Source organism: Bos indicus x Bos taurus, chromosome 8, assembly GCF_003369695.1.
Source record: "Bos indicus x Bos taurus breed Angus x Brahman F1 hybrid chromosome 8, Bos_hybrid_MaternalHap_v2.0, whole genome shotgun sequence".
In the NCBI taxonomy this organism is placed as follows: Eukaryota; Metazoa; Chordata; class Mammalia; order Artiodactyla; family Bovidae; genus Bos; species Bos indicus x Bos taurus.
Genome location: NC_040083.1, coordinates 57967188 through 57980693, shown reverse-complemented (window position 1 = coordinate 57980693; position 13506 = coordinate 57967188).

Genomic DNA, 13506 nt, shown 5'->3' with positions numbered 1-13506 from the left:
GCTGTACTAGTTTGCATTCCCACCAACAGTGTAAGAGGGTTCCCTTTTCTCCACACCCTCTCCCACATTTATTATTTGTAGACTTTTGGATCGCAGCCATTCTGACTGGTGTGAAATGGTACCTCATAGTGGTCTTGATTTGCATTTCTCTGATAATGAGTGATGTTGAGCATCTTTTCATGTGTTTGTTAGCCATCTGTATGTCTTCTTTGGAGAAATGTCTATTTAGTTCTTTGGCCCATTTTTTGATTGGGTCATTTATTTTTCTGGAATTGAGCTGTAGGAGTTGCTTGTATATTTTTGAGATCAGTTGTTTGTCAGTTGCTTCATTTGCTATTATTTTCTCCCATTCTGAAGGCTGTCTTTTCACCTTGCTAATAGTTTCCTTTGATGTGCAGAAGCTTTTAAGGTTAATTAGGTCCCATTTGTTTATTTTTGCTTTTATTTCCAATGTTCTGGGAGGTGGGTCATAGAGGATCCTGCTGTGATGTATGTCAGAGAGTGTTTTGCCTATGTTCTCCTCTAGGAGTTTTATAGTTTCTGGTCTTATGTTTAGATCTTTAATCCATTTTGAGTTTATTTTTGTGTATGGTGTTAGAAAGTGTTCTAGTTTCATTCTTTTACAAGTGGTTGACCAGATTTCCCAGCACCACTTGTTAAAGAGATTGTCTTTAATCCATTGTATATTCTTGCCTCCTTTGTCAAAGATAAGGTGTCCATATGTGTGTGGATTTATCTCTGGGCTTTCTATTTTGTTCCATTGATCTATATTTCTGTCTTTGTGCCAGTACCATACTGTCTTGATAACTGTGGCTTTGTAGTAGAGCCTGAAGTCAAGTAGGTTGATTCCTCCAGTTCCATTCTTCTTTCTCAAGATCGCTTTGGCTATTCGAGGTTTTTTGTATTTCCATACAAATTGTGAAATTATTTGTTCTAGCTCTGTGAAGAATACTGTTGGTAGCTTGATAGGGATTGCATTGAATCTATAAATTGCTTTGGGTAGTATACTCATTTTCACTATATTGATTCTTCCAATCCATGAACATGGTATATTTCTCCATCTATTAGTGTCCTCTCTGATTTCTTTCACCAGTGTTTTATAGTTTTCTATATACAGGTCTTTAGTTTCTTTAGGTAGATATATTCCTAAGTATTTTATTTTTTCCGTTGCAATGGTGAATAGAATTGTTTCCTTATTTCTCTTTCTGTTTTCTCATTATTAGTGTATAGGAATGCAAGGGATTTCTGTGTGTTGATTTTATATCCTGCAACTTTACTATAGTCATTGATTATTTCTAGTAATTTTCTGCTGGAGTCTTTATAGGGTTTTCTATGTAGAGGATCATGTCATCTGCAACTAGTGAGAGTTTTACTTCTTCTTTTCCAATTTGGATTCCTTTTATTTCTTTTTCTGCTCTGATTGCTGTGGCCAAAACTTCCACAACTATGTTGAATAGTAATGGTGAAAGTGGGCACCCTTGTCTTGTTCCTGACTTTAGAGGAAATGCTTTCAATTTTTCACCATTGAGGATAATGTTTTCTGTGGGTTTGTCATATACAGCTTTTATTATGTTGAGGTATGTTCCTTCTATTCCTGCTTTCTGGAGAGTTTTTATCATAAATGGATGTTGAATTTTGTCGAAGGCTTTCTCTGCATCTATTGAGATAATCATATGGCTTTTATTTTTCAATTTGTTAATGTGGTGTATTACATTGATTGATTTGCGGATATTGAAGAATCCCTGCATCCCTGGGATAAAGCCCACTGAATCCACTCTAATGAGGTGGATGAAACTGGAGCCTATTATACAGAGTGAAGTAAGCCAGAAGGAAAAACATCAATACAGTATACTAACGCATATATATGGAATTTAGAAAGATGGTAACAATAACCCTGTGTACGAGACAGCAAAAGAGACACTGATGTATAGAACAGTCTTATGGACTCTGTGGGAGAGGGAGAGGGTGGGAAGATTTGGGAGAATGACATTGAAACATGTAAAATATCATGTAAGAAACGAGTTGCCAGTCCAGGTTCGATGCACGATACTGGATGCTTGGGGCTAGTGCACTGGGATGACCCAGAGAGATGGTATGGGGAGGGAGGAGGGAGGAGGGTTCAGGATGGGGAACACATGTATACCTGTGGCAGATTCATTTTGATATTTGGCAAAACTAATACAATTATGTAAATTTTAAAAATAAAATAAAATAAAATAAAAAAGAAAGTGAAGAGGAACTAAAAAGCCTCTTGATGAAAGTGAAAGTGGAGAGTGAAAAAGTTGGCTTAAAGCTCAACATTCAGAAAACGAAGATCATGGCATCCGGTCCCATCACTTCATGGGAAATAGATGGGGAAACAGTGGAAACAGTGTCAGACTTTATTTTTCTGGGCTCCAAAATCACTACAGATGGTGACTGCAGCCATGAAATTAAAAGACCCTTACTCCTTGGAAGGAACGTTATGACCAACCTAGATAGCATATTCAAAAGCAGAGACATTACTTTGCCAACAAAGATTTGTCTAGTCAAGGCTATGGTTTTTCCTGTGGTCATGTATGGATGAGAGACTGGGACTGTGAAGAAGGCTGAGCACCGAAGAACTGATGCTTTTGAACTGTGGTGTTGGAAAAGACTCTTGAGAGTCCCTTGGACTGCAAGGAGATCCAACCAGTCCATTCTCAAGGAGATCAGCCCTGGGATTTCTTTGGAAGGAATGATGCTAAAGCTGAAACTCCAGTACTTTGGCCACCTCATGCGAAGAGTTGACTCATTGGAAAAGACTCTGATGCTGGGAGGGATTGGGGGCGGGAGGAGAAGGGGACGACAGAGGATGAGATGGCTGGATGGCATCACTGACTCGATGGACATGAGTCTGAGTGAACTCCAGGAGTTGGTGATGGACAGGGAGGCCTGGCATGCTGTCATTCATGGGGTCGCAAAGAGTTGGACATGACTGAGCAACTGATCTGATCTGATCTAATAGATCTGGAAAGGTATATAATTCATAATATTTATATTTATAACAATTTATGAAAGCTCATCATATGTCAGTCAGTCCAATACTTAGTGCTTCAGCCTACAGAACCTCATTCAATCCCTGTAATGACCCTGACAGAGGAGCATATTTTACAGAAACAGAATCACCAAAAGATTAGCTTACATGATCTGACCAGTCTGATAGCTACTGGCAGAGCAGATGATGTGTGTGTCTATAACCTTGGAGTTATCCTTTCACATTTATTTTAAAAATTGGTCTCATAAAGATTTCCATTTTGAAACATGGTTGACTAAGCCCTCTATTTTGAAAACAACAAAAATGCTGGAAAAAATATAGAAAGAAAAAAGGGAGGAATAAAAGACATTAAATTGCTCAGTTGGCAAGGAAGTTCAGGAAACTTCAAAGGTCAATAATGAAGTAAAATCAGAATTTGAAGTACAAGAAATCAAAGCAGTTTTCACACTGAGGACTGTACTCAGTTCTGGGTACACTGAGTTTCTGTTTTGATAAATATGTAAGCAGAGTGCTGGGAACAAGAGACAAAACTGTAGGAAGAGTTCAAGATGGGAGTTCTAGTAAGACACAGCTACATAGAGGGCGTTTTCCCAGAGGGAGATACCATGGTACAGCAGTAGACCAGAATATATAGGGTCCTTAGAAAAAGACAAGAAAGATTTCCATTCTCAGCCTTGACTCTGGGTGAAATCAAAGTTTCCCTTGTGAATTCTTAATCATGAGCCAGCCATAGCTCCAGGATAATCCCCAAAACCTTAAACCAAGATTTATGTTAAATTTGTCCTGGATTACTGGTAGCCTTGGACCTTTGGCAGAAGCAAATCTTCTAGATGAACACACCTTCAAGAATACCTCACAGGAGTAATTAAGATAGAGTTCCACTGGACAGTAACACAAATTCAAAAGCCTCAAAACTCACAAGAAAAGGAGGTACAAAAAAGAGAGCCAATATGCACAAGACTCCAAAAATGGAAAAATATTAGGCTTTTCATATAAAAACAAGTATGTTCAATATTTAAATGAGTAAGAGAAATGATACTCAGCCATAAAAAAGAATGAAATATGCCATTTGCAGCAACAAGTATGAACCTAGAGATTATCATACTAAGAGAAGTCAGAGAAAGACAAATATTATGTAGTATTACTTATATGTGCAATCTAAAAAAATAGTATAAATGAACTTATTTACAAAATAGAAACTGACTGACAGACATAGAAAACAAACTTATCATGACAAAGGGGAACTGGGGGAGGAATAAATTGGGGGTATGGGATTAACAGATGTACAATACCATATATAAAATAGATAAACAACAAGGATTTACTATATAGTCCAGGGAACTATATTAAATACCTTGTAATAAACTATAATGGAAAAGAATTTTTAAAAGAATATAAATATTTGCATATATACACATATGCAAATCACCTTCTTGTATACCTCAAACTAATGCAATATTGCAAATCAACTATACTTCAATTTTAAAGAATAAGAGAAATGAATGATATATAACTAAAGAAAAAAGTCTATAAAATAACTAAGATAACTTGTTACAGAAAGAGGGAGCTTGTAGAAATACTACTGAAAAAGAAAAAGATGGTTAAGGGACTGGCTGTCCTCAGATATTAAAAATTATATTAAAACTATAAAACCTAAATATTTGTAATTAGTGCAAAATTAATAATAGACCAGTGGAAAAGAACAGATATCCCATGAAAAGAACTAGTTTTGTAAATAATTGGGGTAAAGGAGGAGCTTCTCAATAAATGTAGCTAAAACAACTGGCTATCTATGGAATAAAATCTTATTTAAACCCTGTCTTAGATTAAAAATAAAACAATTTTAAATATAAACAACCTTAAATATAAAATAAACCAACCTAGACCCCATATTAAAAAGCAGAGACATTACTTTACCAACAAAAGTCCATCTCGTCAAGGCTGTGGTTTTTCCAGTAGTCATGTATAGACGTGAGAATTGGACTATAAAGAAAGCTGAGAGCTGAAGAATTGATGCTTTTGAACTGTGGTGTTGGAGAAGACTCTTGAGAGTCCCTTGGACTGCAAGGAGATCCAACCAGTCCATCCTAAAGGAGATCAGTCCTGTGTGTTCTTTGGAAGGACTGATGTTGAAGCTGAAACTCCAATATTTTGGCCACTTGATGTGAAGAGCTGACTCATTTGAAAAGACCCTGATGCTGGGAAAGATTGAAGGTGGGAGGAGAAGGGGACGACAGAGAATGCGATGGTTGGATGGCATCACTGACTCAATGGACATGAGTTTAGTAAACTCTGGGAGTTGGTGATGGTCCATGGGGTCACAGAGTTAGTTGGACACGACTGAGCGACTGAACTGAAGAAAGCAAAAGAAGAAAGGAAGAAAATGAAGAAAAGGAGGAGGAAGGAAGGGAGAGAAGGAAAGAAAGGAAAGGAGGGAGGCAGAAAGGGACAGTTGAAAAGAGGGAAAAAGAAAGAACTAAGTTCTGGGAACAGGAGACAAACCAAGGACCAGCTCCATGGTCCTAGGGGAGTTCTTATAAGACAGCTCTGCTTAAATCAGGTATCTCAGGGGCTATATTCATGAGAGTCTCAGTTTTTTTCACTATCAGTTTGGTCAATCAGCAGTAGCAGTAGCTATATCATTTTTGGTTAAAGAGAATTTATTCTACTAATCCATGAATAACCTCCATCCCTCATACCATGTTTTCTCTTTAAGTGATCTTGCGCAATGATGAGGTAGCCAAGGAGAGTGGGTGGTGAATATACTCAGGATGTGTGATTTTATTCATCTACTGTTGAGACTCTCCTCTTTAGGAGTTGTTCCATGGTGTGATACACTTTACTCTCACGCCCTTGATTTACCCTGTTCCTAGTTGTTTCTAGTAACAGGAGCTAGTTGCATTCGGTAGTTTTTCCACATAACTATCATCAGCTTATCACACCTTTTCTGACTTAGTACATCTGCTGAGTTCTCTCCTCACAGGTCTAAATCCCAGCTGCAGTGTCTTTCCATTGAGCTGTTAAGCACTTGCGCCCATCATGCATGGCCCCTCTTCCAGGTGTGAGTTCCTTGTTCAAGCCTCCAGAGTATAACAGTCCCAATATCTTCCCTTTTACTATCAACCCTATGAGTGATAAATGCTTCCTGTAATTGCTACTTTTGTGATACTTCAGGTTCCTTTGCTTTTTCAGTTCACTTATAGTAGGTTAACAATTCTTTATACTAATATATCTTTTAAGTAATTGGTATGGTTTCTGTTCCTTAAATAGACTCTGACAGATACAACGATCAAAGCCCCTTATGATAGAAATCAGGAGAGTTAACAGAGCCCTAAGGATAGTGTCAGTGTACTGCTGTCCTTACTATGTGAAGTTGTACTTACATTCTACTTACATTAATGTTGAAGAAAGCATCCTGCAAATCAATAATCCCATACTAAATAAAAGAGGCAGTGCATGCAGATCATGCTTCAGCATGACACATACCACATTCAGTCTGGCAGCTTCAATTAGAGCTACCACCTGGTTTGGTTTATGGGAGTCCATTATCTACTGTCATGATCCATCTGCTTTTTGTAGCATTCAGGTAAGGGAATGAAACAAGGGGCACCTCTGCTATAGCCTCAAAATCCTCGGTTACATTACTAATCTCTGTGATTCATTCCAAGAACAGCATTACTTCCGATTTCTTATCATGGCTGTTTTCAAGTATTGGGACAAGTGTTGGGACAATTTTAAGGACTTCCATAATGCTTCCTAGAGTAAGTCAGGATGCCAGTGTAAGGGTTCTGTCAGTTTCTAAGTATAGCGTATCTACTTCAATTATATTTTCCTGGACTAGAGAAATAATTACAGAATGGGTGCTCAAACACACTGGATCCAGAAAATTAAATCTATCATGTGGCTTCCATAGTCTTCACCCTAATCAGACCATGACAACATTTCAGGTGTCCTGGTATGAATATCCACACAGACTTCATATTTAACAGTTCTTTTAAAGTCTTTCTTTAGAGAAAAGAAGATGCTGTTAAAAAGTGCTGTAAAGAGGGATTACTCTTGAAAAATAATCAGAGAGGTATTTTTGCACATGTATTTTTGGCATGATTGTAGAGTCCTTTTAAAGCAAACACATTTTCCCTTCAGCCAATGGGCTACGAGTCAGTAAATTAATATATATCTGGAATCAGACTGAAAACCCACCATTTACATTGCAGTGTTAGGTGTCAGCCTTGTGCTCAACATTTTCAGGATTATTATTATTATTGTATTGTAAAAAGCAAGCAATATTTTAGTCACTAACTATAGGCCCCACTGCAAGGACACCACTATGATCTATTACTCATTACCATAGATTCCTGGGGGCAAAGGCACCCGTGGCTGCCACTCTGCCCTTGCTGTCCATTACAGTAAATATACATACTTTGCATCTGACAGTTAAGGGTTGCCACCTGGACTCTTCTGTTTTAGAATTTTATAATCCTCATAGATATTAGGGAGCCCAGGGCCATGGCAGCAACTCTAACTAACACACCTAGCCTTCACAACCATAACCAGACCTCTCAAAGACTCTGGTACCCTCCATCCCAGTATATTCTTTATTGCCTAAACAAGGTAGTGTCCCTTGCTTAATCCCCAGGGTACATAGTCATGTGAATGTGATGGAGTCTCAGATATTACCTAGTAATACAGAGATACATTCTGAATTCTCTACGTTTTCTGATTTCTTCCTTCACACCATGCCAAGGAAGTTCTGGCATATTAGCCCTGTTTAATAGCTCTCATTGTTGCTTACCAGATCCCAGGAACCGTGCCTACAAATTATCACCATCAGGTCCAAGATCCTTGCCAGAACATCAAATTCCTAGTCAAAGGTGAATTTCTCCATAACAAGAATTTTCCCCATCCAGCTTTACATTTTCACTCCCACCTCCACAAGTTTAATGTCCAGATAGACACAACTTTTCTTTTTTCTAGAAAATACAGCTGGTTTGCTCAGTTGTAAAGGATTTCTGCCATATAAAACCACTGTATCAAAAGCAATCCATCCAGGGGAGAATGGCCTAGGAATTTGTTTGCCATTTCCTATCTCTCACTGGTTAAGGTTTATGGCATTTACATTTACTGCCTCTCATTTTTAGATTGTGCTATTTTCTCCTCTGAGGAGCCACTGGAATGATAAGCCAGAGTTTCAGTGTGGATCCAGTGAGCCCATGGGATCCACTCCTCTATTCCTTACCCCTACTCCCTCCTGCTAAATATTATATAGAATAACTTTGGTTAGCTGACTAAATGGGGGCAGTAGTGAGGGATAGTAAAGAGAACAAACATCGTTTTGCTGGATAAATGCTTTATGTAGTAACACTGTAGTCTCCAGGTATTGTGAGGCCATTCTCCTCTAGAAAGAGAAAAGAGGCTGCTCCTTATGGCCAGTGATTCAGAGGCATGAAAGGATTAAAATTTCTTAGTCTTACCCACGTACACTGCTAGTCTCAATGGCCTGCTCTTTCCTTATCAGAGCCCTGACTTTGACATAGGACATAGGGCAGATCTTTACTTTGCTTCCGTTGCAGTTGTCTGTCACATTTATAATTAGATGCTAAGCCTGGTTTTCATTTCATTTGTTTCTTTTTAAATTAGTCTTCTTTAGAATTGCTATGGAAGTCCCCTGGCATTCTCAGCATACCTTATATTAATAATTAAGACCCAAATATACCACTGTCCTTTAGCAAGGCCCCTCAGTGCCATCAAAAACAGCCACCTCATACCATAAATCTTACATTATTTTCTGCCTTCCCAATCAAGCACAGCAGTTGTATCATTTCCAATGACTTGCCTTTCTATCTCATCGTAATTTACCACTATGGAAACTTTTGCATTTTTGAGGCCACGTGTGCCAGAGATTATCACAACTCCCCACACCAGCAGCAATCCGGCCCCTGTTGCCCCGATAGGCAGGTAATCCATGCTGAGAGTCTGCCTTCTAGGACCTCTCTACAGGGTTCTAAGGGAACCTTCAGATCTGAGTCTCCTAGAAAATAGAATCTAAAAGGTAATTTGCCAGTTTAACCTTTCACTGAGATTAGGGATTATAATCCCAGGGAAGCAAGAGCAAGGGGAAGTGGAATGAACACAGAATGGGGAAAAACATTATGAAGTGGTACATAATGCAGCTGGCCACAGCCTTATAAAAAATGTAACTGATTGCTTAATCATGTAGGATGTCAGCCACATGGAACCAGTACATCTAAGTAGCCCACAGGGTGGGGACGAGCCAGCAATCTATCTGCCAACTCCTTCTCATTTCTTGTCTAACACCCTCTCATTACCATTCTAAGCAGCTACTAGGGAGGAGTGCCAGAGTGAGTCCAGTGGGATTAACTTCTGAACTGGGGCTCCAGACATGGAGGATATAATAGAACCTTCACCACAGTTTGGTCCTCACTCTGTCCAGGAATCAGGGCAATGGTTGAGTGCTAGAAGGCAATGGGGGTGAGCAGATCTGGGAGGCAACTAAACTGGCCAGTACAGTATTAAGGTTATTTATTATCTCATATAAAATGGTGTCCCAAAGTAGTTCAGGTTCTAGGACTGTTTAACTTAGCATGTCAATACATTCATCAGGATCCCAGACAAATTGCATCTCTCCACTCTGCCTATATGTTCTTCTATCCATTCAAGCTTAGCTCTCCACACAGTGAGGAGGTGGCTGCCATCCAGCTAATGGAAAAATGCCTCCTTGCCTGTATCCAGCGATAGAGGGAAAAACCCTTCCCTACTCTTCAAATGTTGGGAGATAAGAAAAATATATCTTCCATTAATTGAGAAATACCTCTTGAACAGTATAATTCAGAAGAATTCTATACATAAAAATTTGTAACAGTTGGTTAGACTAATTTCATAAAGCTAAGTAACACTACTATATTTTTTTAACCCTGCACTAGGGAGTCATAAGAAACAAGTGTATTGTGCAAAAAAACAGAATTCACAGCTTTTTGACCTTGTCATTCTCCAATAAAGCTGGCAAATCTATGTGCTTCTAGGCCTTTCAAAGTGCAAAATCACAAGCTATTTCATGCATCCCACTTACACTCTAAAATAATTCACTGACTTCCTTCCCACAGAAATAACTTGGACCTTCATTTGGAAACTAAATATCCAGTGTCTTAAAAGGAAAACTAACAAAAATTAGATATGAAAAATATGTTTAACATTAACCTTTATATTTAGGAAAACAAGTTTTAACTCTCTATTTGAAGTAAACTCAAGAGAAGAGTATTTTTCAAATAACATTGATAATGTGGAATTAAATTCTCAAGATCTCTGAGTGTAATTCTAAACTGTCAACCAATCAGCTTCCTGAGCTTTGACAGATGACTTCACCATTCCAAGTACAATTTTTTGATCTATTAAATGGCTAACCTAGATGATCAGGAAAAATTCAGTTCTAACAAAATAAAATGTTGCCTAACTAAAATGTTAGATATCAAGTTGCTTATTGGCATCTGAAATCTGGAAATCTCAAAGCTCAGCCCTGTTTAGATATTACACTGGATTCTTCAAGAGTCAACACTGATGTCAAGAAAGAAAGAGTAAATCTGACATTCAAAAATAAGATCTTTGGTTGTATTTTATCTTTGTGTGTATTGAGAGTGAGGGGTGAAATTAACTAAAATTTCAAACTCTGCCTCCAAGAGAGATGAAAGATATTTTACTGGTAAAAATAAATTCCAAATGCTTGAAGCCTACTTTATGCACTAATAAAAAATCAAGTGAAAAAAAAAGTAATTTAATTAAATTATGTGTGCCTTTTCCTATGCCAATGGAGCTTAACTAAGCAAACAGAAGCAGTGAAGTAAATCAATGTTGGTTTATTAAAGATCAGAATTCAATATCTCAATGGTTGAGGGGCTTATACACCAAGAGGGCTCACTGTTTGGCTTTCTTTTGCTAAGAAAGTAAACACACAGTACCAAGGAGGACCTTGTTCAGAGAATGACACAGCTGCACTTCTCAAGGTGGAACTTATCTTGTAGCTCTCAGAAGATATTATGTAAATGGAATATGTATTTTATCCTACCATTTCACATTTCAACTTTCCTTCAAGATGTTTAATATTCTTAAAAATTATTATTCCTTGGATATTTGTTACAAGTGAAAACACTTCCATTTCCCAATTAAGAGGTGCAAGCTGAAATACCTTCACCTGTTCTCATATGTCTTCCCAAATATTTGGTGAAGAAATCAGAGATTAATTTCTCTTTGGATCCATCCTACAACGAAGTCATAAATAATAGCAAATGTGTAACATCACATTAATCTCCATGGTAACAGGCTTATGTCAGAGGATTATGACTTCATGAGAGAATCAAACAGAGGTAGGAGTGGATTGCAAGGAAGAAAGCTCATTTTCAAACTCATATAATCTATAGTAATTGTACTGGGAGTACAAGCGAAGCCTAGCAAAGCAAATTGCTTTTCATAGAAATATTTTGTTTTTTCAAGTTTGTTCCACAATGAAAAATATTTCTCTAGATTACATGGAGTGTATGACATAAGGCAATTTTAATACATAGCTAATGTAAGACAAGCAATCTGGGATATGGAGATCTGAACTGGGACTGACAGCATCAAGAAAGAAACACCATCCATCCAAAAAAGCACCATGCATGGCTGAAGAAAAACAAAACACAGAATTGCTACTGATGTGTTTACTATCCAAGTACATAACATTTATAAAAGAATCAGACTCTTCATCTTTCCTTTCCTAGTTTACTTTGTCTCAAACACAATCTATAAAATTATTTTTCCCTGTTTAGCGTCACTTCCATTTTGTAGAAGTTGCTATACTCTTTTGCCTAAATAACATCCCTGGGGATTATTCATATGCAAATTACTTAAAAGGATTCCTCCAACTGGTATTTTTTTCCTGTAATCTCCATTCCTTTATAAAAGAAAAAGCCTGCTCACAGAAAGCCTAGGGCTTTTACAGAACTCTATATTTAAGCAATAGAGTTAAGGTTTTTTCTGAGATTAAAAAATAATAAGCCACAACTCCAAACTATGTCAATGGATTACACATTGTTTTTTGTTATTGTTGTATTATGTTGTGCTTTGTATCATTTTGTTTGATTTCCTTTTCTGTAAAGTGGGATACCTTTAGGAAAACAGGGGCTTCCCTGGTGGCTCAGAGGTTAAAGCGTCTACCTCCAATGCGGGAGACCCGGGTTTGATCCCTGGGTCGGGAAGATCCCCTGGAGAAGGAAATGGCAACCCACTCCAGTATTCTTGCTTGGAGAATCCCATGAACGAAGGAGCCTGGTAGGCTACAGTCCACGGGGTCACAGAGAGTCAGACGTGACTGAGCGACTTCACCTTCACTTTAGGAAAACAACATGAAAAACTAACAAGTGAACTAAACTATCCATAAATGGTACTCAGGGAAAGGAAGGGTTAAAATAACAATTTAACCAGGCTAAAGATTGCAAACTCTCCCAAGTCTTCTAATATTTACACTGACATAAGGCCTGAATGAAGTGTTCTGAAATACAGCCTGTTGTCGAGACTTTTTTATGGGCCACTATTTTCATGGACCCTTTTTGTGTAGTACTTCTGTGTATTCTTGCCACCTCTTCTTAATCTCCTCTGCTTCTGTTAGGTCCTTGCCAGTTCTGTCCTTTATTGTACTCATCTTTGCATGAAATGTTCCTTTGTAATCTCCAGTTTTCTTGAAGAGATCTCTGGTCTTTCCCATCCTAATGTTTTCCTCAATTTCTTTGCATTGTTCACTTAAGAAGGCTTTCTTATCTGTCCTTGCTGTTTGGAACTCTGCATTCAGTTGAGTAAATCTTTCCCTTTTTCCTTTACCTTCTGCTTCGCCTTTTTTTCTCAGCTATTTGTAAGGCCTCCTCAGACAATCACTTTGCTGTTTTGCATTTTTTTTGGGGGGGATAGTTTTGGTCACCGCCTGTACAAAGTTACGAACTTCTGTCCGTCGTTCTTTAGGCACTCTGTCTATCATAGCTAATCCCTTGAATCTATTTGTCACCTCTACTGTATAATCATAAGATGTTTGATTTTGGTCTTCCTGGAATGTCCTAGTGGTTTTCCCTGCTTTTTCAATTTAAGCCTGAAATTTGCAATAAGGAGCTCATGATCTGAGCCCATCAGCTCCAGGTCTTGTTTTTGCTGACTATATAGAGCTTCTCCACCCTCAGCTGCAAAGAATATAATCAATCTGATTTCAGTATTGACCATCTGGTGATGTCCTTGCATAGAATTACCCTTCTGTTGTTGGAAGAGGGTGTTTGCTATGATCAGTGCATTCTCTTGGCAAAACTCTGTTAGCCTTTGCCCTGCTTTGTTTTGTACTCCAAGACCAAACTTGCCTGTCACTACAGGTATCTCTTGATTTCCTACTTCTGTATTCCAATCCCCTGTGATGAAAAGGACATCTTTTTTTGATGTTAATTCTAGAAAGTCTTGGAGGTCTT